We start from the raw sequence: 26,827 nt of genomic DNA, 5'->3' as shown, positions 1-26,827 counted from the left end.
GTAAGAGGGCAAATAAAAATTTAAACAAAACAAAATAATAAAAAAATGGTTAAACGATCAATACTAAAAATTGTAAAATTTTTATGACTTATTTATTTTTTGCGTGTATATTATGTTGAAATATATCAAAATAATAATAATAATAATAAATGTATAAAAACTCTTATACAAACGAGATATTATACACGAGGTGGCTTGGTTAATCCAAAAAAAAAGCAAAAAAATATGTATCTGTATTTATGAATAAATCTATGTACAAAATTAATTTGAACGAATATTTTTATAAAAAAAAAACAACTTTGTTTAGACCACTCTTTATTGGTACACTTTATCGAACCGGTTTCAACAAAAACCTTTTCATTATCAGGGTTTATGTACTAAATTCTAAAACATTGAAATACTCATAGTTAGGTTTTAGTTGATAACCCTTCCCTTACGATACCAAAAACTTCCACACACTTCGTATACCATATGAAAATATGATTTTAAAAAATATGACTTAAAAAACGGGAAAAACTCCTAAATGTTTTTTTTTATTGTGCATTGCGTAGCAAATACGTCAACTCCGAATGACAACTTGAAAACATATTTTTTGAAAAATTAAGTTATATTTAATATATATTAGAGTGTAAAATCACTTACATTTATTTTGAACCTTCCTCTTTCCGGGATTCAAATACGAGTACTTATATACAAAAAAATTAATAAAATTATAATTTCAAACAAGTTCACTGCCAATATCATAATAATAATTGTGTTTTACATGAACATTTCGATTGAGGAACAAGATGTTCACTTACCGACGGCTAAATTTGTTTTAATTTTTATATTAGGTTTTAAAAAAAATCAATTACAAGTAGTTTATCAAAGTCGAAACGTCAAAAGTGTCATTGAAATAGTGATTGGTTAACCGTATCACGTGACCACAGAGTCCATTAGGATAGGAATAATAAGGGAAAAATGGAACCTTTGAAGGCAGAAAAGTGGAACCCACTTTAAGTTCTGTGTTTACTTTGGCGTCTGCTGTAGTGAAGGACTCGAGTTCCAGCCAGGAAGGCAGGAACAGGAATGGGAAAATTAGCACATGCTCCATGATGAAATATGACACTAAAAGCTATTGATATGATAACAGAGAATACGTATTTTTTTAAACTTTTTAATACGTTAGATGTTTCTCACGCGGATTCGCGTGAAGGGAGGGTATCATTGATGGTCAGGTCATCCGAATTCGCATGATAGATCAAATCAAATAAGCACAAAAAATAAATATTTAGGAATTCAACATAAATATTTAAAAAAATGTAAATTAAAATTTTACTTGATGATTGCAAGTAAAATATTTCTTAAAATCCACTGTGGTACGTATTTCGATGCATCAGAATTGTCTACCTGACACAATAGACTTTACGAAATAGTAATTCCTTAATAAATCTTAATTTAATATGGATAGATAAAAATCCTTAATTTATTTAATTTTATGAAAAAAGAAATATCATAGAGCTACAGTAGCTACTGCCGAATCAATTAATGAAATTATTAAATATATGAATAGCCTCCTATGGATATGGAAAAAAAACTATTGTAAAAAATACCTACTATGCATAGAAAAAAATACAATTACAAAACAACAACTTTTATTAATTCAAACCCTTATCCGCCGCACCCAATGGTGCATAGGGCACTGCATCATATAAACGCAGTGTTATTTTGATCGTTGAAGCATGAAGGAAAGGTGATCAGCCCTCCGTTCCAGGTCCAGGGTAATATTGAATAAATATTAGAGTGAAAAAATCAGTTATATTTATTTGACCCCCCTGGGAATCGAACCCGGGACCTCCAGAACGGTAGCCGAGAGTGCTGACCATTATACTGAGGCGGACGAATTAGTAATAATAAATAAATATTCTTTGTAAACAATAATAAATAAATACTTTTCCAACTACAAGAGCATAATCTCTCATTAGGAGAGGTACATCGTAACTATTATAGAATAATTTATTTTATAAAGTAAAATAGTTGTGCATAGCTCATAAATTAAAATGCAGTAAATTTCTATAATAATTTAACAAAAAATCATTAACGATAAAAAATTATTATGAACATTAAAACAAAAAATAAAATAGATATGTGGATGTATGTATATCGTAGTCGTACAGGAGAAAGTGACCAACTAACAAAACGTAAAATTTTCAGGAGGGCCATTTAAGTCACTTTTGCTTGGCAAGAAAATAAACATCAGTGCAGTTAGTCATTTTTAACAAGTCAATATATTATAATCCATGTTTCATATCCTTAGGGATTTTTTTCAGGGCAATATTAAGCCAGTAAGATATCAAATAGTCAATGATCACGTTTTCGTAAAAATGCACTTGGTCACTTTCTCCTGTATGACTACGATATTTGTCATTTGATCTCAGCTTGAATTCTTATTACGAGTAGAACAACAAAACTATTAAATTTTTAAACTCAAATACGGGTTTTTCGAGACAGGTAAAAAATAACAATAACATATCGCTCACTCCTTTCAAGAACGTCATAACTCAAAAAACTTGATTTTTCAGGAGAACGTTTTTAAAGTTTAAAAATATAACACAATGTATTAAAAATAAATATCAAGCACGTATTAAACTTTTTACTGTGCAACAGACCTTTTTAGGTAAAACCTGAAGGTTTTTTCTCCATTTGATAAATATTTAGTTTATTTTAAAAAATAATTAAACGATACCTTTTCTTCAAAATGCAAAAACAACATTTTCTGCCCTGTAGCGGGTAAATATTAAATTAAAAATATGGCTCTTTTGCTGGGATATAGTACATTTTCTGGGCATTCCGAAAACATGCACAACTGAAATTTGACGATTTTTGATTTATGACGTTCTTGAAAGGAGTGACCGATATACTCGTACATATAGCGTTGTTATTTCAAATTTATTTAAATCACAGTGGTGTATTCTCAGTGGGAATTTATATTTTGCGTTTTCATGATACCAGCGGAGGATAAATATACAATTAAATTTGATATTTATGATTGAAGTATTATATCATGCAGTGAAATTGTGTAGGGATAGGATGACACACATGCAAATTATTGTTTTCATCAACGCCGCAGTTGTTTGAATTGCCTTGTTATACGCTACAGAGGTGTCCAAATATTCCAAAAAAGACGGAAACATTGTAATATGTTGAAATTACTGACATCTTAAGAGCAAAAAAGTATTTAAACTTACGATATAAATAGTTTAAAAATATTATGATACTTATGGCACATTTTAAAAATAAGTACACAACACAAACCTTGTATTAAATACTTTTTTTTGGTATTACCCTGTCTCCTTAGGGATGGATATGTTCTAAATTTGACAAAGGGTGGTGACTGACCGGAGCATTTCATCGTAACGTAACGTTGTAACATCGCTCGCGGCGAGCATGTTACGTTACGACGTTACGGCATCGCTGACTGACCGCGATCAGTGTTCGTTTAGAACACAACTGCTCGCTTGAGGCCTTGTGCTCAGTGTTGCTATGTGCCAAACCAAGAATCTGAATTACAGTCTAGAAATCTGCATTAAATATGTATAGAATCAATTACCCAAAAGCTGTATGAATCTTCGCATTCATAGTTAAAATTTCGGACGACGAAGCTGTGATTCTTGGTTCTGTGATTTTAATAAATTACAGCTTACTCCAGATTACCCCAAAAAAAATATTCCCCGGAGTTTGGGGAATTTCCCACAGATTGGCAACCCTGGTACTGACCTAAAATTGCATCCGAATTCGGATGGAGCATTCAGAACGAGCGGCGAGCAGTTCGGCTCGCTGTACTGACTGCCTGAATGCTCGCATCGTATAAGTAACATGTTACGTTACGACGAAATGACATGTTACGTCACCAGCCAAAGAGTAATATTCATTTGCTGCAAAACGGTGTCGGGTTGTGGTCCCGTGGTAAGCGTTGCGGACTCTTGAGTCAAAGTTTCTGGGTTCGAACCCACTCTACCACAATTTGATACCTTTTTTAATTATGAGCCGCATAGGCTCACAGAAATTTAAGTATTTGGTAAATAATAAAAAAAAACACAAATATTTCTCTTTTTTTAAATAAAAAAAACATGATACTTAAATAGATTTTCCAATGATGAAATGAGGAAAGAATCTAAGGCTGAGGTAAACAATATTGATTTTAAAAATGAAAATAAATTAAAATTGAATGAAGATGATTTGCTCATGTGGAACGAATAAGTTAGGAAAGAAGATCCAATAGTGTATATGACAATCATCGTATCGACAACTGGGTTATATGTTAGTGATATGAAATCAAGGTCATGTGCCCAGAGTGTTATTAAATAAATAGGAGAGTGAAAAATAACTAATGATTATTTTGACCTCCCGGGAATTGAATCCGGGACCTCCAATATGGTAGTCAAACCCGCTAATAGCAAAAGACTATGGAAGCGGATAAAATCAGAAGAAAACAAAACAAGGACATGAGAAGAAACTCAAAATACGTATTATATAATAAGATCACGGACCTTGTGTTTGCATTCTCTGATTGTGATTTCAACTATTTGCATGTTTATTTGATGCCACATGTGATCCAGCACCCGTTCCCTTGTTTCGGTCCAATATGGCATACAGCTTCCGTGCAGTGTACCTTCTTTTCAGGTATTGAAATTCAATGTTATCGCATGCAGACTGCCTGCAATAGCTCACAAAGGTAGCTCACATACTCGTACTCGTATACCTTGCAACGCTTTGTGAATCTACATTCAGTGTTAGTTCAGATAATAAGGATTATAATTTATATTACTGTTCAACGTTTGCAGTGTTTATAGTGTGCAAAAATCTACTGACTATCACAATATTTTTAAAGTAAGTTTTTGTTATTATTTGGCTGGATTATAATCACATACATGAGAAACGCCAGAAAATATCAATTTCATTTTTATTATTTTAGCTTATTATTTGACCAGTTAATTTATTTACAGTATTTTGAGAGTGTCCAGATACAAATCTATTCTTCATCTTTGATAAGATGTCAATTCGGAGTTGACGTATTCGCTACGCAATGCACAATAAAAACAACATTTAGAAGTTTTTCAAATCATATTTTTTAAATCATATTTTCATGTGGTGTACGGAGTGCGTAGACATTTTTGGTAAAGGAATGGTAATTAAGTATAAGTATTTCAATGTTTTAGAATTTAGTATATAAACCCTGATGATGACAAGGTTCTTGTCGAAACCGGTTGGATAGTGTACAAATAAAATGTGGTTAAAAAAAGTTGTTTTATTTCATTATGTTTATAAAATGTGCCACAAAGTATCTGCGAATAAAATTCAAGTAATAGTTATATTAATTCAAATTCGATTTGTCAAAAAAAAATGTAAAAATCATGATTTTCAACCCCTGCCTTGTTGTGAAGGTATATAGCATAAATCTAGTCACTGGACAAATAAAATAAATGTAAAAAAGCTATAGTTGTTATTTAATTATATATATAATATATCTCGAAAAAAAAAAACTCGAAATCACTCTAAAGCCCGTTTCACAATGTAGCAATCTAGAAGCCAGGTCCAGGCTTCCCAATCGCCCGATAATTCCGGGAGAGGTTTACGGCGCGCGGGCAACTATAGAGCGTACCTGATAAATTCTTCAGGTATTTACACATTCTAGTGCCCGGTAGCCGGTATTGAGAATCAGTTTTTGCACAAAAGATTTGTTGCTCCCCGCGGAATACTCCAGAAAGGTCTAATCCACCCCCCGCACTCACTTTGGAGCTACTTTATTGAAGCGTAAAATACGGCCAGTTTGTTAAAAAATAAAATACGCTAGCAGTTTGATTCGGTGGATACTTTAGAAGTTGCCGACGTGTTTCTGTTTTACTTTAAAGACCCAAATTATAGGTTTAAAAAAATAAATAATAGCAATAATAAAATCCTTACCGCACCCCAATGGTGCATAGGGCACTGCTTCATATAAACGCAGTGTTATCTCGATCGTTTACACATGAAGGAAAGGTGATCAGCCCTCCACTTCAGGTACCAGTCCAGTGTAATATTGAATAAAAATTAGGGGGAAAAAATCACTTATATTTATTAAACCCCCCTGGGAATCGAACCCGGGACCTCCAGAACGGTAGGCGAGCATGCTGACCATTACACTACGGAGGCGGATAGATTAAAAAAATACCATCAATATAAATTGGTGATTGAAGAATAATCGATTTACAACATTTTTAGTGTGTCCAAATACTGGATTATCTCCAATTACAGGAGTTATTTTCATATCATTTTTAACATCTCATCAAAGATGAGGAAGAATATAGAAATCTGGGCATTTACGGGGCTGACTACCGTCATAGGCTGGTTTAAGTGATCACTTTACACACGTGTAACATTCACCAATTCTACCCATGGGTAGAAAGGCCCAGAATTCCATATCCTTCTTCATCTTTGATGAGATGTTAAAAAATAATAATCGATTTATTTTACATACTATTTAAAATTTTGAATAAAAAACACTTGAGTTTATTTTATGACGACTTGTTTCGGAAGCTATGCTTTCATCTTCAGGTCTAAATGTAAACAGTTTACATTTAGATCTGAAAATGGAAGCAAAGCTTCCGAAACTAGTCGTCATAAAATAAACTCAAGTGGTAAAAAAACAAGTGTTTTTCATTTCAGATTTCTTCATGTCTTTCCACAAAGTGAATGCCGAAACAAAAAATAAAACACTATTGAGAGCATGACAAGGCTTTTATTTTACAAAAAAATTATGTCAACTGTTGAAATAAAAGGTGACCATGTATCTACTAAATCGTAAGAAATAAAACATTAACAAATTACTTTTTTGTACGTATGATCATTAACTTACTGTTGTTGGATTTATGACTAGTATTCGATTTACATTTTGACATCTCAACAAAGATGAAGAATAATATAGAAGTCTGGGTATTCACAGATCTTAAGACGTGTCAAAGACTGCTTAAATGATCACTTTACACAGGTGCAACATTTACCATTCTACCTACGATTGAAAACCACACCATTCAAAATTTTCAAATCACGACGGGTTCATGTGAGTTCACTAGTGAGAAGTATGATCGTCATTCATGGTAAGAATGATGAACGCTGCACGTGTGTAAGGTGATCACTTATCTAGCGAATGATTGGTCATAAGCTTTTGCATCTGTTCAACTTGGCAGGATCAGATATATCAAATAATTGAAAGCTGCCGGGTAAGTAGAAATAATCGGCGGGTATGTATGAGGAGATGCATGAAGTGGGAGGCGAAGAATGCGAAATATGGTTTTTATTAAAAACAATTGTTTTATTAATCACTCTCATTGTCATCCATTATTCACTTTGTGTAATACTACTTTTATAAATACTTATTCGGGACTACCAGTTTTTGTTTTTTATATATTTTTTATACAAATGTCAAATCATAACAATGATTAAAGAAAACACTTGTTTTGTTTTATGTTTACTCAAGTGGTATACTTGTTTGTACCACAAAGTTAATGCCGAAACAATAAATCAAATCATAACAATTTTATGTTAATGACCTTCTGATGGAATGATTTTCCGAAACCGGTAGTCACAAATAAGTGTTTATAAAAATGGTATTACACAAAGTGAACAATGAATGGTAAGGAGAGTGTTTTATTACCATACCACAAAGTTATCAATGCTTTTGATAAACAAAATATACTGTATTACAAGCTACATTTTTAGTTTTTTAGGGTAAGACCGTCAGACATATAAAATCCCTTTTTTTATACATTATTCTAACAGTAATGGAATGTAACAGAATCGCCTTATGTACGCGATAAAATAAACCCGGATTCTTATACATTCCAAGGTAAATAGCATGGTGAATTTACAACGAGGTTTGTTACGAGGTGCTGGAATTTAAGATGAAATTCCGATAAGGTCCACGCGATGGGGTAGGCAGAAAATTGCAACAACTAGCGGTGCGCAGTGCGCGGTGCATTCTACTGTATGCATGGTGTATTATCTATGGGTGTGGGATATATTTATGGGACCATAAAATTGGAAGGGGCGACGATTGCGGTCCGCGCCTTGGGAGAACCATTTATCGTAAACTATAGTGTTACTGACTAGTCCAAAAGAGACTTATACTATAGAATTACAGGAAAATCGTACGCATTTCTACGAGATATTTTTAGCAACATTGAAACATTTAACTTCAAATCATTCAACATGGCGAAGAAAATATATGAAAATAATGAAAACGTGATTTTGTGTAATCATCGCTGGTTTAAGCGAATTAATATCTGAAAATTAATGAAAACATAATTTTATCGGGTCATAGCTGGTCTAAGCGGAATAAATAATAAAAATGAATGAAAACGTAATTTATGGGGTCATAGCTGGTCTAAGCGAAATAAATAATGAAAATCAATGAAAAAGTAATTTTACGGGGTCATGGCTGGTCTAAGCGAAATAAATAATGAAAATTAATGAAAACGTAATTTTATGGGGTCATAGCTGGTCTAAGCGGAATAAATAATGAAAATTAATGAAAAAGTAATTTTACAAGGTCATGGCTGGTCTAAGCGAAATAAATAATGAAAATTAATGAAAACATGATTTTATGGGGTCATAGCTGGTCTAAGCGAAATAAATAATGAAAATCAATGAAAAAGTAATTTTACGGGGTCATGGCTGGTCTAAGCGAAATAAAAAATGAAAATTAATGAAAACATAATTTTATCGAATCACAGCTGGTTTAAGATGAGAAAACGCATTCCCAAAATAAGTCTCTTCAATAAGAAGTAAAATATTTACTTTTTTCATATATTACTGTATTTTACGGACTTGTAGTATGCAAATAGTACTATACGTCACTACGACACTATTTACACACTTGTCATGCTATGAAAGTGAAGTAGTATCGTTTGCATGCTGTTGTAGTTATTGTCCTGACGAAGAGACGGGTACGTCTCGAAACCAGTACACACAAATTTCTGGGAGAGGATAACCTCTAAAATAAAATAAAATTTAAGTACATACTTAAGTACTATTTTTTTTGGAAAAAAAAAAGTAAATATGACTTACCACAAAGTAAGTGCTTTAAACATTAAAAATAGTATAAAGGTTACAAATTATTTTTTAAAAATTTTGACTCACCCTTGTACACAATGTTTCACAATCCTTAAAACGTCCGTAACGTAGATTTCCGACCGTAATACAATAGTAATAATATCTTTGCTATAATTTACGCGATATTTCTTTACCAAATAAAATTTACATGAACTCTATCTTAGTCTCGTTACGATGTTTGGTATTCAAATGGTACCCTTAACTTTTCTAAGAACACAATCTTACCGAGGTGGCAACAAAAGCTAACGTTAACAATGTTTATGAGTTTCATCATACTGGCTATTGTAAAATCCAGCTTTTAAGCTACATTAAACCACTACCGTCGACATCCAACCTAGTTGCCTACAGGGGCGAGCCGTGTCTGTTTGGATACGAAAACAATATGTTACACGTATTACACTTTTTTTTTTAATTAAAAATTAACTCACAACATTTTGATTGTGTCCAAATACTTGTTCACAAAATCTGGATTATCTCCAATTACAGGAGTCATTTTCATATTATGATATAATATGAAAATAACTCCTATAATTAGAGATAATCCGGATTTTGTGAACAAGTATTTGGACACACTCAAAATGTTGTGAATAAATTATCTGGTCAAATTATAAGCTTAAATAATAAAAATTAAAATGATATTTTCTGGCGTTTCTCATGTGTGTGATTATAATCCAGAATTCGGACCTCACATACTAATAAAAGAGTTTCTGCTCAACAAAAAGCTTCTTTTCATCTCACCAATAGATGTCTCTAGCGAATTTCTAGTGATTCAAGAACAATGTTTCAAAATTAGTTCTTATATATAGAACTTTCAAGAATTTGAGAAGTGTGGCTGTCAATAATGGGTAGAATTGGTGAATGTTACACGCGTGTAAAGTGATCACTTACACTAGCCAATGACGGTGTCAGCCCCGCAAATGCCCAGACTTCCATATTCTTCTTCATCTTTGATGAGATGTCAAAAAATAATATTGAAAATTAACATTTTAAATACCAATTTTCTCTTTAAATCTATTGCGACACGTGTTTCGATGCATTCAACGTCATTCAACGTATATAGTTTCATCAAATATAATATCAGAACACGTGTTACAACAGATATTAATAAATAGTGGTATTAACCAAGTAAAATGACAATGAAAAATGGAAAGATATTTATAAATTAACCATAAATTATTATATAAAAATAATATAAACTACTGTTGTCGGTAAAATATGATTAATAAAATATATAAAAACCCTTGTCCGTACCAAATGGTGCATAGGGCACTGCTTCATATAAACGCAGTGTTATCTTAATCGTTTACACATGAAGGAAAGGTGATCAGCCCTCCGCTTCAGGTACCAGTCCAGGGTAATATTAAATAAATATTACAGTGAAAAAATCACTTATATTTATTTTACCCCCCTGGGAATCGAAAACAGGACCTCCAGAACGGCAGCCGAGCATGCTGACCATTACATTACGGAGGCGGACAATATGATTAGTATTGGTAAAACAATTGTAAAAATTAATTGTAAGTGGTGACTTTGGTACACAGTAAAAGTAACTTTAAAAATACATTCAATAAATGCATCATATAAAAAAAGGATTCTGATAGCATCAAAACACGTGTCACAATAGATAAGAAATAATGGTATTAACCAAGTAAAATATTCATAAATGATGGATAAATGTTGATATAAATAGTATAAAGTACAGGTATTGGTAAAATATCTATAGTACAGGTAAATATGCAGTTTAAATAATTTTATTCAATTATGAACTTGGTACGCGGTAAAAGTAACAAAAATATGATTAGAAAAATACAATTAGCTGGTTTAATTATGTGTAGGCAATAACAAACAGACACACGAAGACTTAACTTTGATTTGAGCATGCGTATCGGTTCCACATATATTTTATTATGTGCTCCTGTTTTGAAAATCCGTTTCTTGGCGAAACATATTTTACGTCTGTTCGCGTCAAATAAAAGTTAAAATTACAGTTTTCGTCATTTTTTAATACATAATTATCAGGTTAATCATTTCAAGGATTCTAACGTTTTAGATCAAGATAATGTAATAAAGTAAATGGATAGTTGAATTATCTAGTAATCCGCCAGTAATCGGTTTGTATGTACGGTCGCCTCTGCTTTGCGGAGCTTCCCAAAAGCTCGGAAAGCTCCCCGATTGAGAAACGCTAGTCAGACGCAATAAAGTTTAGAGCCGCCATAAAGTTTATATCGTTTTTCCAGTGTTTCGCAATATATTTTACTCCGTTTTAATACTGAATATGAAGGCCCTCTAATGACGTTTCAGCGAGTATCATGTGAACCTTTTCATGGCACAATATATTACAGTCGTTACGTCGAACATCTCGGCAATATAAAATACATGCGTCAAAAAGTAATATTTTATTAATTTGAAATGAAACGACCTTATTTACGTATTCAAGGTTTATTAGGACCCAACTAAGAATGGAAGCCGGGACCTAGCACTTCAGTCAAACGCGCTAACTACCACACCATGAAGGCATAAAATAAGTAAGGTAGGTATACATACATATATTTAATTTGCAGAACTAACTCCAAAATATTTAAATCAAATATTGATTTGAGTCCACGAAAATGTAAATTATATTTTTAAAAACATAAAAACAAAAATTTTGTGACAATTGTTTCGCCTTGTTAGGGCATTGTCAAACTTATGTTAAGACATTCGTAGTAATTATTTTATTTATAACGCCTGAAATACTAAGAAATGGTATTATCATTATTTAACATAGGTATAATATAGGTACATATATGAATATAAAATAACATATTTTTTTCATACGTTTATCTTACTTGTTTAGGGCTGTTCCATTACTAAAATGACGCAATACACTGTTTTATTACTAGCATTTACTTAGTATTTTTCTAAATAACTTTACCATCATTTTAGATTTTTTTTAAAATGGGTTTTAGTAATAAAATCCTGTTTTTAAATAATAACGTAAAATAGAACTACATTTCCTTACTATTTTTTAACGTGTAAAAGTGCGTTCGATGGCTATACGACCCTAATAGACTCGAGCTATATGCAAAATATTTGACCAGACAAGCTGACGCTATACTTAAAGGAAATAAACCTTCGATTAAACATATATTATTGTAAAACGCATATAAAAATCTTCCATTGTTAATTTGTGTAATATCACTTTTATAAAAGTAATATTACGTGATATTGAAAAAAAGTGGTATTACACAAAGTGAACAATGGATGATAATGACAGTGTTTTATCACCATACCACAAAGTTATCAATGCTTTAAATGTACAAAATATATATTATTATTTTGTCTAATAATAAACAACATATCATATAATACCACAAGCGCCCTTGCTTACTACGAAATACTATTTATAATAGTATTATGATAAAATAGTGCAATATAAATTATGCAACAATTATTGGTTGAATTTTTAATACGGTTTTATATTAAAGAAAACATACCATCTCATTAATACTTTTTTCATCTCGTCTATGCGTTTCCAAGTGTCGTCGGCGACAATTTCGCTAACCACAAATAATTAAATCTTCCTCTGTCACCGTACGGAACGCTTTCGTGTGGTGTAATGTTACCAGAACCACTTCGAGTTGTCGCGTACATGAGTTATTTGTTTTATAACGTCGCCTCATATCGATATAAATATTTACGCCGTGATATATAGCCGTCTTATGCTAATGCAATATCTTTAAAAGAGAATCCGAGTTGTTTTCGGATGCGAATTGCAAAAAATATATTCCAGCAATAATAAACGAGTATTATTACAATAAATTGACAAGATCGTTTTCCTTAATGCAATTCACACATCTGTAAACGGAATAACAAACAGTTTTATTGTTGTACTTTTGTATATATTTTTCGAAATGGATTAAACTACTACTAAAAATTTTATAACATATATATAGAATATTGTTTTTGTTGGTGGTTTGAAAGTGCGTTGCAGGAGGCTGAGTGAGGAATTAGCTGAGATCATTTCCGTGTTAGTTCATAAGAAACTCTCGCGAGAGGTGGTTTCACATATCACTCACTCCTTTCTACAACGTCATATATCAAAAGTCGTCAATTTTCAGCTGTGCATGTTTTTGGAATGCCCAGAAAATGTACTATATCCCAGCAAAATCGACATATTTTGAACTTAATATTTACCCGCTACAGGGCAGAAAGTGTTGTTTTTGTATTTTGAAGAAAACGTATTGTTGAATTTTTTATTTTTTATTTTAAATGTTTTTCAAATGGAGAAAAAACATTCAGGTTTTACAGAAAAAGATCTGTTGCACAATAAAAAGTTCAGTAAGTGGATTGATATTTATTTATAATACAATTCATTATATTTTTAAACTTTAAAAACGATCTCCTGAAAAATCAAGTTTTTTTTAATATATGACGTTGTTGAAAGGAGTGAGCGATATGATAAAAATAGTTAAGGACATTAGTGCCATTAACAAAACTAGGACACAAAATGCCGATCTCTCTTCTAGCGGAACGGTCTGTTGACAACAGTCAATGGTCCGGCTCATCCTGAGGAGTTTACCGTAGTTTCCTCGTAGCAAGGCTGAGAAGTTCCTGATTAACTCACACTAGTTTATCCTTCCTGTTTCCAACACAGATTAAAATAAGCACGTTTTACCTAGAATAAACAAAAATTCACTTAATGATCTATAAACCTTATACATAATAAGCAACGCAAAAATAAATGCTACTCCTACCTCAAAAAAAAACATTGCCAAAATGACTGTGATTCTGAGAAAAATAACAATTATCACTAAACCATCACCGCTCATAACCAGAATCAACCAATCAAAACTGTCAAAGGCACTAATACATTTAAGGAATGTGTGTGGTATACTCAGTGTCATTAACACTATTAAATGTCAAACGAACCTATAATTGAGGGGAATGTACGTAACTAATAGGGATTTAATTGAGACCCCTGCGGAACACCTCTAGTTACTCTATAAGAAGCTGAACCGTGAATAGGTTGATACGTTCTGCGGATAAGGGACGCGAGCTGGTCCATTTACTGGCAGCAAAACTTGCCTAATCCGTTTTCCAGGAAATTAATTATTCATGCGGCCGGGTGCACTCTACATATAAAGATTACGCTGGCGGATGATACAGCATTAGCATAAGCAATGAGAGCCGCCGATAGGTGATGGCTTCAATATTCAAATACAGGCACGCCCATGTATGATTGATGCGCGATAAAGTGGGAATCGAAACGAAATATGGAAATATAGATATGTAAACGATACGTGCGAATATTTGATATATTTTAGACAGGAACCACATTTTGGAATGCCGCAATTCGAATGTGCAGAGGTAATATTGCTACGCGAATAATTCTGATTATTTTACAACTTTAACTTAAACGCACATGAATTAAAATACGCCAATCAAGGGATGATAAAATAATTACGAGTCAAAAGAGCTATACAGCAAAAAATCCATGAAAATTAATTATTTCAACAGCAGTTTTTATTTTTATTTTGAAAGACTTGGCAGATTAATCAGGAAGGAAACAAAACGAAAAGAAAACATAGGAAGCGGAGGAGAAATACATAACATATGAGAAGAAACGAAGATATCATTCTAGAGCAGATAATTTTAAAGTCATATAAGCATACATCCATCCTATTTTAATACCATAAAAAATTGGGTATGCTTACAATAAAAATAAAGTTTTTGGTCCAAATATTAAATAAGAATATGCAGTCTCAGAATGTTGAGCAAACAGTCAATCATGCTTCTTTCAAGTCATTGATATGTAGGTTTCCGCAATAAAAAACGGAAGTAGTTAAAACCGGAATCGAATAATCGGCGTTCAGAATAAGACAGCTGGTCTCCCGGAGCGGTAGTAGATTGCACCTGCCGATGCTAATTCATCTTTATGGAGAACTTTACGGCTTGGATTTCTTACTGCGAGAAGCGGGAGCGGAGAATGGAGAGCAATAGAGTCCTTTAACGACTTACAAAAGTAAATGGCGGATCATTCGACTGGGGATATAAATGAATGTGCAAGGGTCGACTTATTTCGAGAATCGCCAGCAATGTAAGATTAAGGGCTGCTGTTCAATAAAACGAGAAATATATATTGTAACGATAACCTCAATCTGAAGCTTCGACAAAGAATTGTTAGGTGTGGAAGTGTGCTTAGAGGTTATATTTTCATACTTGTTATATATAATTCTGATCCTGAAACAGAATAGCTCCATGAAACCGTTATAAAACAACGCTTTCAGGAGGCAAATAAAATCTAGTTAACTAACCATCACGCCATTTCTGCAAGGGTAGGCAGAGAGAAAAGAACGCCATACCACTCTGTCTTTGCAAATATAGTTGTTATATTTGGCTAGTACTTCTATCCGGAGCTGAATCATTGACCCTCTAGATCAGCACTATGAACCGGTTAGTCTACTCGAAATATGGCTACATCGTATATAGAAACGCCTAAAAACAAGATTTTCAATTTTTAGCTGCATAAAAAAAATATGTTTTCAATTTCCCAGTATGTGAAAATAATCCGGTTTTAGGATTTTGCATACATCCAGATAAGGAGGTCTCCGCTTTCTCAATTGATGATAAGATTCTCCAACATTGATGGCTGTTGTGAAGTCATATGTGCTGTGTCATAAGATTGATCGTACGAATATATCTAGGAGTTACGAAAATTTGAGTAGGGTGGTTGTTAATTACGGGTTGATTAGTGAATGTTACACTTGCGTAAAGTGATCACCTTACCAGCTTATGACAGCTGCTAAATAAATAAATAATAATACCGGATACAGTTAAATTGTCATATTTCGAGCAAGTAAGACACGGTAAAAAAAAATTCAATACCCAGAATTTCATATTCTTCCTCACATATGTATGTTGAGATGCCGAAAAAGCCTAGTTTATGAAGTTATTTGATTACTTATCTGTCTACCATTAGTAGTGCAATGATGGATGACATGGCCGAATGATACGATATAATCTATTTCAAATCCACAAACCTACAAAAGGTTCTGTCTTGAACAAATACATTTTTGAATATTATTTGAAATATTAAAAGATGGATCGTGTCCAAAAAGCAAACAACAAAAATGTTGTTCATTAAATCACGAGGCAGTTACAAGGATCCAACGACCACGATGAATTTAAATAAATTAAGGAGCAAAACACGAACGAGGTATTCAAGTTTTATTGGCCATTTATATATCCAGTTTGAATAGAGTCGGGACATTTTTCAGTAGGCACTTTGACGCTTTATGGTATCGATGGAATCGTCGCACAATTCAAATAATTTCGCAAGGGTACAATCACCTGTCAATTTACTGTGACCGTTGCGCTGAAAACCCGAATTCATTTCTTTCACAGCGGAACTCGTGTTTTTCAATCAGCGAGCCAACGGAGTCCAAAGCCCTTTTTATGGGTAAAAATGGACCCCGTTTTTGGAAAATCGAAGGGTAAAGTATATAGGTCACGGGCAGCTTATTTTAAGGGAGGTTGTCGTACATATTTGGCTTTTGTTTTTTGCTTTTTTCGCACGTAGAAACGCTGCCTACAAGCTGGAATGTTCGATTAGAGAACGAATAAAGTTGAATTGTCACATTGCGAGCTAATACCAATAAGAAAAGGTACCTAAATTATAAAAAAAAGATCGTAAGGAATAAAAAGTATAATAAATTTAAATGTTTTTTTTTTTCTAAATGTTACCTCTGATAAATAATTAAAAAAAACTTTATTATTCATCTAGTTACATCGTGGCAACTGTTCAAAGATGAAAAAACATACATTATTTACAGAATGCAATAGTTCGTCTATGAGTCTATGGGATTGTTTTATTAGTATCTTGGTATTTTTTTCCACGAATATGAAAAATGTTATTCATATAAAGGTTTCACCTTCATAGTGTAGTGGTTTGTGCTTTTGGCTAGAAGAATAGTAAACAAATTTATGAGCTGATTGTGGTTGGTAATGGAAGCCGAGGAAGACCAAGGAAAACTTGGCATAATCAAGTGCTTAAAATACTTGAAAGTGGTCAGGTCAGGAGTCGGAATAATCGGCGGGTATGTATAGGAGATGCATGTTGTAGGAGAGGCGAAGATTGTTTACAGATACAGATCGATGTGGCGTTCTATTCTCTCTGCCTACCCCACGGAGGAGCAACGTGATAGTAAGGTAACGGTATGTTATGTCGGAAAAAACGACGGGTATGTATGAGGAGATGCATTCATGCGAAAGAGGCAAAGATTGTTTGCGGAGACAGATCGGTGTGGCGTTCTATAATCTCTGCCTACCCCTGCGGGGAAGCAGGATGATGGTTAGTTAGTAAGTTTTGAGGAATTTCTCATTTGGTAAAAAAAAAACAAGTGTAAATATATTTTTTAAATATATTTTTATGTTCATATTTTTTGTCTAGCATTATAATTGTCATATCCTCTGTACGTGTAGCGCTCTTAAAGTACCTTGTTTTTACGAAAATGGCGGTAAAAACCTAAATTATCAAGAAATATTTATTACTAAAGTAATTTAATTTTATTCCTGAAGCAATAAGTAGGTACAACGTCGTACAATTAATTTTCTCTTAAGTCCTCATAACAACACTTGTTGTATTTACCTTATAAGAGAAGTAGCAAGAACGATACACGGAGCAAATAGGAAAATTTCCCACGAAGAAACATCTAACCCCACCCTAAAAAAACCGACTCCCCAGCTCGAAGAGGCGGGAGGGCGACCTCTACACCGGTAACCCAAATCCTTATTGTTTATTTGCTCGGAATTTGATTTCCCGCGTATTTGTTCCCCATCCCGGCGTGTTCCCGCCATTTCGGGCCGCGGCGCGAACATTCCAACCAAATTACCGGCGTTGACACCGCAATACAAAATACATATTTTCCTGAGAGACGTCCATGTAAAAGGGATCAAACAAAAACCTCACGAAATGAGTGCCCAATAAAACGGAATTTATTTATCGGGCGCGGTTTTCATGTCATGCATGAATTTAACCAGAAACATATTTTAACCTACTAAATGTTGTGTGTAACTCTCTTCTATCCTTTATTTACTGTTGTAAAAATGTTTTTTGTCAAGCGAAGGCTTGGTAAACTATATTTTAAAAATATAAAACTAAATAATAAGCCTTATAAAATAAAACATCTTTATTTTGACCACTTTTAACATAGCCCCGCCCCAGTCGACAGTTTTTATTATTTATTTCTTATATGTTATTCGCAGATACTTTGTGGCACACTTTATAAACTTTATAAAATAAAACAACTTTGTTTTAACCACTTTTTATTGGTACACTTTAACCAAACGGTATCGACAAGAACCTTGTCATCTTAAGGCTTTTGTGTAAGGGAAGGGTAGTTAACTATAACCTAACTATGGGTATTACAATGTTTTAGAATTAGTACATAAACCCTGAAGATGACAAGGTTCTTGTCGAAACCGGTTGGAAAAAGTGCACCAATAAAAAGTGGTTAATACAAAGTTTTTATTTTATTTTATAAAGTTTAAAAAATGTACCACGAAGTATCTGGGAAAAACATCCAAAAAATAAATAATAAGAATGTCCACAATTGGGGCTATGTTATTGGTGTTGCATTTATTATTATCCTTGCTTATTATGTATGAGGTTTATAGATGATTAAGTGGATTTTTGTTTCGTCTTACTAAAAAATACTTGGCCGTGTTGTTGTCACCACTGTGTCATCAACATACCCAAATTCCTTTTACTAGTACCTCACAACATTTTGTTACACGTTTGTCAAGTGATCACTTAGCCTATGGGCGCTTGTGCACTACACGGAATTTTACTGTCCGGCAGTCCAGTTAGCACGATAAAACGGGTGATTGGCTTTTGCTTTTGGCCGTCTTTCTTCGGATTGGTGCGCTTGATCGGTGCGTGATCACGGTGCGCGTAAATTCGTATCACGCTAAGCTTTCCTAGTCGCTTTTATTTCCAAAATAAAACGGACTGCCAGACGGTAAAATTCTGTGTAGTGCACAAGCATTCTATGGAAATACCACTTAAATACACTACTTTACGACTAGCGACTTCGGAATATTCATTCCACCGTCAGGTTAACTGTAGACGTAAGTCTACAGTACAGTTTTACTTTGGTCTACAGTTGACCTGATGATGGAATGGTTATTTCGAAACTGGTAGTGATAAAGTAGTATTTCAAAGTATTTCGAGATGCCGGACTGACCTGGGAGGAATCCAGGAAATGGCGCGTGACAGAGTGACTTGAAGATGTCTCGTGTTGGCCATATGCTCCACCTAGGAAGCGAACATGGAAAAAGAAGAAGATTTTACAATGTGAAGGATGAATTATAAGGACAGTGTTACTCTATGTTCACTCACAAAAAAAGGGTAAAACCATCAAAAGCTAGTAAGAAAATAAATGTAGATTTCCGAGAGCTACAAAGGAATTCGCAATGAAGTAGCGAATTAATTTATGTGAGAAAGTTTAGTAAGCACGAAAAAAAACAGTTTTCGAATCTCATTCTGGTATCGCGTAAGGAAGGAGGAAAAAACCAAATTAGGGACTTCCCCGGTGTTGTTTTACAAGCGTGAAAATCTCCAGGCGTGACCGGGCTTGCGACGCAAAATTTAATTTGTACCAGTTATTTGTAAACGAAAAACATTTCAAACTTTGTAACTAATTTGGTTTCGCAAGTTTGGCGCACCGATCCCATCTATCGGATTTTTTAGAAGTTCAGCAAAATGTAACCTTCATTCTGAACTTGAGGAGGTCTCCTTAATCAGAATGTTGTAAAACATCACTTTTTGTTAAAATATAACTTTTTTGGAAGGGTAAGAAATACATTAGTTGTTATTTTTTGACATCTCATCAAAGATGAAAAAGAATGAAGTCTGGGCATTTACGGGGCTGACGACCGTCATAGGCTGGTTTAAGTGATAACATTCACCAATTCTACCCATTATTGACAACCACACTACTAAAATTCTAGGAAGTCTTATAAATATGAACCATTGTTCTTGGATCACTAGAACTTCACTAGAGGCATCTACTGGTGAGATGTAAAGAAGCTTTTTATTGAGCAGAAACTCTTATATTAGTATGTGAGGTCCAAATCCTGGATTCTTTATATATATATATATATATATATATATATATATATATATATATATATATATATATATATATATATATATATATGTATATATATATATATATATATATATATATATATTTATATATATATATTTATATATATATATATATATATATATATATATATATATATATAAATATATATATATATATATATATATATATATATATATATATATATATATATATATATATATATATATATATATATATAAATATATATATATATATATATATAAATATATATATATATATATATATATATATATATATATATATATATATATATATATATATATATATATATATATATATATATATATATATATATATATATATATATATATATATATATATATATATATATATATATATATATATATATATATATATATTTATATATATATATATATATTTATATATATTTATATATATATATATATATATATTTATATATATATATATATATATATATATATATATATATATATATATATATATATATATATATATATATATATATATATATATATATATTATATATATATATATATATATATATATATATATATATATATATATATATATATATATATATATATACATATATATATATATATATATATATATAAATATATATATATATATATATATATATATATATATATATATAAATATATATATATACATATACATATATATATATATATATATATATATATATATATATATATATATATATATATGTATATAAATATATATATATACATATATATATATATATATATATATATATATATATATATATATATATATATATATATATATATATATATATATATATATATATATATATATATGTATATATATTTATATATATATATATATATATATATATATATATATATATATATATATATATATATATATATATATATATATATATATATATATATATATATATATAAATATATATATATATATATAATTGGACACACTCAAAATGTTGTAAGAAATTAGTTAATTGCATTTTTAAATGTGGTTTTATACACATTGAATGTATACAAAAACAATTAATTAATATAATAAAAAATAAATATGACAGATTTCTAATCATATTTTATGGGCGTCTTGTCACTGCAGTCTTCAAAGTGGGAAAGATCCACGTCATAATTTTTGACAGAAACAAAAAACCAATACAGGATTTATAAGTTACCTATATATTTTTCATTAATTGAATCGGTAGTCACTTCGTGGTGAAATATTTCCATTTTTAATAAAAGTTTTACTTAGTATAAGTATACCACTATTTCTTAAGAGCTGTTGTAACACGTGTTTCGATGCATTCCGAGTCATTTTCGGAATGCAAACGGTGAAAATGATGCGTAATGTATCGAAACACGTGTCATAAAACAACTTTGTAACCCCTGTAGCGGGTAAATATTATGTTAAAAATATGCCGTTTTTGCTGAGATATAGTACATTTTCTAGGCATTCCGAAAACATGCACAACTGAAAGTTGACATTTTTGATATATGACGTTGTTGAAAGGAGTGACCGATATCTCAGCCTCACATTCTTTCTTTATATCACGCCAAGTTTTCTTCGGTCTTCCTCTGCTTCTTTTAACATCCACATTGATTTAATATGGATGAAAAATTACGACTTGAATGGAAAGTGACTCAAACCGGAACTAATTTGATCACAGAGTGAAGCGGAAATCCAAAAACCCTAGAAAAGGTTTCATTAAGTATAATTGGAACGGTGATTAGTTGAAAGCTGAACTCGAAAAGTTTGAAAAATCAATGATCAAGTTCCGAAAGATCTTTTTGTGAAAATAACAGGTGTAAAAATATTCATGATATCAATTTACAACGACACTTTCACTTGAAAATTTCATACGAAATATTATTTACAACATTTTGAGTGTGTCCAAATACTTGTTCACAAAATCTGGATTATCTCCAATTACAGGAGTTATTTTCATATTATTTTTTGACATCTCATCAAAGATGAAGAAGAATATGGAAGTCTGGGCATTTACGGGGCTTACGACCGTCATAGGCTGGTTTAAGTGATCACTTTACACACGTGTAACATTCACCAATTCTACCCATTATTGACAACCACACTACTCAAATTCTTGGAAGTTCTATATATATGAACCAATTTAGAAACCTTGTTCATGAATCACTAGAACTTCACTAGAGACATCTATTGGTGAGATGTAAAGAAGCTTTTTATTAAGCAGAAACTCTTATATTAGTATGTGAGATCCGAATCCTGGATTATAAAAAATAATATGAAAATAACTCCTGTAATTGGAGATAATCCAGATTTTTTGAACAAGTATTTGGACACACTCAAAATGTTGTAAATAAATTATCTGGTCAAATTATAAGCTTAATAATAAAAATGAAAATGGTATTTTCTGGCGTTTCTCATGTGTGTGATTATAATCCAGGATTCGGATCTCACATACTAATATAAGAGTTTCTGCTTAGTAAAAAGCTTCTTTACATCTCACCAATAGATGTCTCTAGTGAAGTTCTAGTGATTCATGAACAAGGTTTCTAAATTGGTTCATATATATAGAACTTCCAAGAATTTGAGTAGTGTGGTTGTCAATAATGGGTAGAATTGGTGAATGTTACACGTGTGTAAAGTGATCACTTAAACCAGCCTATGACGGTCGTAAGCCCCGTAAATGCCCAGACTTCCATATTCTTCTTCATCTTTGATGAGATGTCAAAAAATAATACGAAATATTATTATTTTCATATCGATATCTCAACAAGGTGAATAACGAAATGGAAGTCTGGGCATTTACAGGGCTTTAGACCTGTCAAAAGCTGCTTTAATTGATCATTGAATACACGTACAATATTCACAATTCTACCCATGATTGACAACCAGACTACTCATTTTTTTAACTCCCATATACATCAACAATCTAATATCGCTTTATGTTCACCATAGATAGCTCTAGTGAACTCACGTTCAAGTTTTTATTAAACAGAGCCCTTTTCATTAAGACGTATGCAAGATCCTAACCAGAATATTTCACAAACTGGGAAACGCCTGAAAAAATGATTTGCATTTTTGTATGCAGCTCAAAATTTTACCAGATTATTGTGATAAGTACCACCTTATGACAGGTCGTAAGCCCTGTAAATACCCAGACTTTCATATTCTTCTTGATTTAAGTTGAGATGTGAAAATAACTTCTGTTGGAGCGTAGAAACTAAGATTTGTGAGGACACACCAAAAACTATGTAAAGTGATAATTTAAGGCGCCTATGACAGGTTATAAGCTCTGTAAATACCCAGGTTACTATACAATCCTTCATATATGTTGAGATATAAAAATGTAAAAATAACTCCTATGTGGAGAAAACCAGATTTGTGAACAAGGACTTGAACAGACCCAAAAACTGTGTTATCACATAACCAGCTCATGACAGGTCACAAGTCCTGTAAATACCCTGACTTCCATATAACCCTTCATCGATATTGAGGTGTAATAGTGTAAAAACAGCTCCCGAGTGGAGAAACCCAGATTTGTGAACAGGGATTTGGATACAACCAAAAAAGGTTGTAAAATAGGTAGGTAACCGCACAAATTATATCAAAACTAAATAACTCGATAAAACATGACCATGTTTATCACGATAACATTAACAAAGTGGGAAACGAAATTCGGAAAACAAGTAAAAGTTTTAATTTTCTACCCCTGTTACGGTTTAAAGTTCACGTAGCAGGCTTCTCCCACCCCCCCGGCAAACAATACACCGTGATATACGCCCCGTAGATCGATACGGCGCGATGTCCACAGCCGTACTCGGCTAGTTTAGCCTTCCTTACCCGAGAGAGAGCCTTGCGCAATCGGCTGCCTGACCGAATGCCACGTATTGGCGAGGATATTTGCAAGGATACAAATAACTACCGTAAAAATATTGACATCTCAACAAAGATATAACACGTGAAAATCCTCACGAAAAAAGTTACATTTCCAATATTGCGCAAAAATCCTTTAAATGCAAATCTGTTCTGAATACTGTATTCTATCGAAATCTTAATTAAATTTACGATAAAACGTGACCAATCCCGTGTTGAACCAATATAAAATCATTAAATCGCACCAAAACGTAACAATTTTATAAGGTAGAATTCCTGATTACTCAAAATCATTTATAATTGAAATGTAACGTTTTGGTGACTACCATCTCAAATATAGATTTACATACATACTCACTGGCGTGCACAGATAATTAATTAGGATAGGCATTATAGGTAGGTAGTTTTTTCGATGGGAATTGCATTCATTATTTACCTTGCTATTATGTACAAGGTTTATTGACGTGGGTAGTAAGGTGAGCTAGGTACTACTTAGTAAGGTAGTCCAAAGACGTGGGTAGTAAGGTGAGCTAGGTACTACTTAGTAAGGTAGGGTAGGTACTGGTTGTGTTTTTATATATCAGGCGGGTAAATTAGGATAGGCACTGCTTTCTGCCTTTATGGAATGCACGCCCCTGGATATACTTGTATATTCAACAACGTTAAGTACGTTATGAGTTGAACAATTTGTGAAGTACATATATATATTAAGCTTATTCCTACATAATAACTTATACTAATATCGTTAACTAGCTGATTGGAATAAAACTAGTCAGTGTCAATCATAATATGGATGTTTTTAAATATTTTGAAAGGTTTACAACATTTTGAGTATGTCCAAATACTTGTTCACAAATCTGGATTATCTCCAATCATAGAAGTATTTTTCATGTAACTTTTTTGACATCTCATCAAAGATGATGAAGATTCTTTTCATCTCACCAATATACATGTCTCTAGTGAAGTTCTAGTGATTCAGGAGCAATGTTTCAGAATTGGTTCATGAATTTGAGTAGTGTGGTTGTTAATCATGGGTAGAATCGGTGAATGTTACACGTGTGTAAAGTGATCACTTAAACCAGCCTATGACGGTCATCAGACCCGTAAATGCCCAGACTTCCATATACTTCTTCATCTTTGATGAGATGTCAAAAAAAATAATTGAAAGGTATTTCTCAGCGTTTCTAGCTAGCTTTTTGTAATAATATAAAACATAATAGATACGAGTAAAGCCTTAAATTCAACCCAGTTTAAAGGCTCCGAAAAAACCCTCGCTGCACGCCATCCGAAACTTTCTATAATCGATTCCATAAAATACGCGCATATAAAACATCGATATGCAGTTCCATCCGCTGCGATCATCTTCCTAGGCCGCGAGACGGGCGGAAGGGAATGTTTCGTGTATCCCGGGTGTATTTCCTATAAATAATATAAAAAAGGGCTGGAAATGTTTCGAGAAATTGCCCCCGATACGTAAAGACAAGCATTGATACTGTCGCGTGAATAAGGAGGCGATATATTTATGGGAGAAGATATATGGCCATACTCGCGACGATATATGGTGACATCTGAGGGCGTAGCGACCACAGGGCTACGTATTCGCGACTTGAAACTACAACGTACATACTCAAGTTGCTCTACTCGACTTTTCCTACAAATATTTTTAGTTGATATTTTTTTTAATTAAAAAAAATATAACACTCGTATAATACAACTTATTGAGTTTTATTTCTTTACACACAACAAGAAAACATCTGCTGATGTAATGAAATAAAACTCATAGAATAAAAAAAAATCAATTTTGTATGTAGTTTTTTTCACATTAATTTTATTTGACCAGCAACCGGGTTTCGTTGCAACTTCAAGAAGACTTTTAAAAGTATTCCCATTGGGATTCATTTGTCTTTCAATTGTCTTTCTCTCTTTCATTTTTTTTTGTATAAATGTCAGACCGTAACAATTTCATTTTAATGCCCTGATGATGAAATGATTATTCCGAAACCGGCTATCACGAATAAGTGTTTTTTTAAAGTGGTATTACACAAAGTGAACGATGAATGATAAGGAAAGTGTTATACAATAGTACCATACCACAAAGTTTTTTTTTAATTATTTATTTGGCAGTCACCCAGTGAAAGGATGTTTCTGCCAGTGTCAAGTATTATTTTTTAAATACAAACAAAAAAATAATAGAAAATAATAATAACAATTAATACAAAATTTCACAGTTTAAACGCGTTTAGCTACCACAACGTTAACGAAGCTTTAAATTTCCAAAAAAAAATGCATTTTAAGTAATTTAGTTTACTTAAAATTAAAGTCAATTATGGGAAGGAAGAACTGTGCCGGATGTATTCCTCGGAAAAAAATCATTTTAACAACTGCCATGTAAATAAATATAAATAAAAGCAGCCCGCAAAGGTTTGCGAACACCGAAAAAATATTGTCAACGTACTCTTATCCCCAGAATGGTGGATTCCATTTCCTTCCGCCGAGCTTTGTGGAAGTTCCGCGCGGGGGATGGAAACATGAAACAATGGGTACGGAACAGGCAGGCAATGATGGTAGGAATAACCCCATTAAATATGTAAACGCTTCACGATGGATAACCGGGAATCGAACACGGTTTCTCATCCGACTGAGCG

The 26,827-nt window shown here is 32.4% G+C and overlaps 1 protein-coding gene across 1 annotated transcript in view; it reads right to left on the bottom strand.

Moving 5' to 3' along the window:
* Positions 1-26,827, bottom strand: part of LOC148313611 (uncharacterized protein CG43867) — a 481,259-nt gene that overhangs the window by 385,762 nt on the left and 68,670 nt on the right. Inside the window, exon 3 of the mRNA XM_088260074.1 lies at positions 19,356-19,426. The gene's annotated coding sequence lies outside the window, so the exon portion shown is untranslated. The remainder of the gene's footprint in view (positions 1-19,355; positions 19,427-26,827) is intronic.

The sequence above is a fragment of the Brachycentrus maculatus genome, unplaced genomic scaffold (assembly GCF_059751285.1).
Source record: "Brachycentrus maculatus isolate JH-2025_06_01 unplaced genomic scaffold, ASM5975128v1 h1tg000007l, whole genome shotgun sequence".
NCBI classification, from domain to species: domain Eukaryota; kingdom Metazoa; phylum Arthropoda; class Insecta; order Trichoptera; family Brachycentridae; genus Brachycentrus; species Brachycentrus maculatus.
The sequence above is the reverse complement of the archived record's forward strand: the minus strand, read 5'-3'. Positions and strand labels throughout refer to the sequence as shown.